The sequence below is a fragment of the Pteropus vampyrus genome, unplaced genomic scaffold, assembly GCF_000151845.1.
Source record: "Pteropus vampyrus isolate Shadow unplaced genomic scaffold, Pvam_2.0 Scaffold15, whole genome shotgun sequence".
In the NCBI taxonomy this organism is placed as follows: Eukaryota; Metazoa; Chordata; class Mammalia; order Chiroptera; family Pteropodidae; genus Pteropus; species Pteropus vampyrus.
In genome coordinates this window covers 6,102,001-6,104,270 of record NW_011888796.1, presented here as the reverse complement: position 1 = coordinate 6,104,270, position 2,270 = coordinate 6,102,001, and the positions used below count along the sequence as shown (strand labels likewise).

Sequence of the window (2,270 nt, the reverse complement as noted above, 5' to 3'; positions counted from 1 at the left end):
GGTTTTGAATGTTGACTTATTCCTTCATTCCTTGGATGAAACCACTTGGTCTTACGTATTATACTTAATGTATTGTTGGACTTCTTTGAATAAAATTTAAAGAATTTTTGTGTCTATGTTCTATGTTTTTGTTGTGAAAATATTGGCCTAAGTTATCTTAATATTTTTGCCCAGTTTTGGTATCAAAATAATTCTAATGTAGGGAGGAGGCAAGAGAATTAAAATATTAATTAAGCCACATTCAGAGACTGCAATATGCTGGTCAGCCCTGCAGCCAGGCCAGGAGGACACCTGCAGAACAAAGGAAGATTTCTGCTGGGATTGCTAACAGCCCATTCCCTTTCAGCCTGTGAAGGGGAAACAGGCACCAAGAGTCATTCCCTATGGCTAAAACCATGAGCAACCTATGGATTAAAGGCTGGGAATTGCCAGCAGGCCTTGCACCCTGCATATTCTTACCTTTTCACACTATATACCCTTCCCCTTCCTCACTGTGTGTCCCTATCAAAGGAAATGGGTTGACAAAGTCTTTTAAACAATGACTCAGAGGAACTAAAGAATGATATGTAAACTGAATTCCCTGAACACTCGGCCCCTCCTCTACTCACTCTTTCCCAGCCTCTCTTGGTCCCTCTCACTCTGTCTCTGAGAGGAGACCACACTCTGTCTGTGGAGTGTTACCCCTTTTCTAATAAACTTTCCTTTTGACTCTAACTTTGGCATGTGCATTGAATTCTTTCTTCACTCTCTGCTGAAGGACCCTCTTCTCTCAATGCAGAGCTTGATCTCCCTGTCACTTGGGGCAATTTGCCCTGTCCTGCATCAATTCTGGCCTCATAAAATGAGTGTTCCTTATATTCTATTTTCTTGAAGTGTTTGTGCAAAGCTGATATTATTTTTCTTTAAATGTTTGGTAGAATTTTCTAGTAAAGCCATCAGGTCCTGGAGATTTTTTTTTTTTTTAAACTACAAATTCAATTTCTTTAATAGCTATGAGGCCATTTGGATCCTTCCTTCCAAAAAGCTGTATTTTTCCTTTTGTGATTTTTTCTTTGTTTTTCTCTTAGCAAAATTTTAAATATACAATACAGTATTGCTAATCATAGGTCCTATGTTCTTCAGAACTTAGTTATTTTGCATAACCGAAACTTTGTACCATTTAACTAATATCTTCCCATTTTACCCCTCTCTCAGCCCCTGACAACCACCATTCTGCTCTTTTTCTCTGTGTTTGACTATTTTGGGTTCCATATGCAGTATTTGTTTTCCTGTGTCTGGCTTATTTCACTTATCATGATGATTTCCAGCCCCACCCTTGTTGTTGAAAATGGCAGGATTTTTTTTTGACTGAATAATATTCCATTGTATGTTTATACCACATTTTCTTTATCCATTCATCATTCAGTGGCCATTTAGGTTGTTTCCCCGTCTTGGCTATTGCGAATAGTGCTGCAGTGAACATGGGAGCACAGCTATCTCTTTGAGATCTATGTTTCAATTCCTTTCGGTATATTCCCAGAAGTGGCATTGCTAGATCAAACGGCAGTTCTATTTTTAATTTTTTGAGGAAATTTTATACTGTTTTCCATAGTGCCTGCACCAGTTTACATTCCTACCAATAGAATCCAATATTTCCTTTTTCTCCACATCCTCACCAACACTTCTTGCCCTCTCCGCCCCTTTTGATAATAGCCATCCTAACAGATGTGGGGTGACATCTCATTGTGGTTTTGATTTGCATCTCCCTGATGATTAGTGATGTTGATCACCTTTTCATATATCTTTTGGCCGTTTGTGTGTTTTTCTGGGGGGAGAAATGTCTACTTAGGTCCTTTGGCTATTTTTGATCAGGTTATTTGTGTTTTTGCTATTGACCTCTATAAGTTTTATATTTTGTATGTATTTTGGATATTAATCCCTTATCAGATATATGGCTTTCAAATATTTTCTCCCTTTGCCTTTTCACTTTGTTAGTTGTTTCTTTCGCTGTGCAAAAGTGTTTTAGTTTGATGTAATCCTACCTGTCTATTTTTACTTTTGTTGCCTGTGGTTTTGTTGTCATATCCAAGAAATCATTGCCCAGTCCAATGTCTAGAAGTTTTTTTTTTCTTTTTCTTTTAAAAGCTTCATGTCTTGTTTGTCTTTAATTATTTTGAGTTGATTTTTGTAGATGGTGTGAAATTAGGGTACAATTTCATTCTTTTGCATGTGGATATCCAGTTTTGCCAACACCATTTACTGAGGAGACTATATATTCCCCATTGTGTATT

At 37.3% G+C, this 2,270-nt stretch overlaps 1 long non-coding RNA gene across 1 annotated transcript in view; it reads right to left on the bottom strand.

The window, feature by feature from the left end:
• Positions 1-1,966: 1,966 nt before the first annotated feature.
• LOC111734926 overlaps positions 1,967-2,270 on the bottom strand; it is a 16,439-nt gene continuing 16,135 nt past the window's right edge. Inside the window, exon 3 of the long non-coding RNA XR_002778631.1 lies at positions 1,967-2,044. This is a non-coding gene — a long non-coding RNA (uncharacterized LOC111734926). The remainder of the gene's footprint in view (positions 2,045-2,270) is intronic.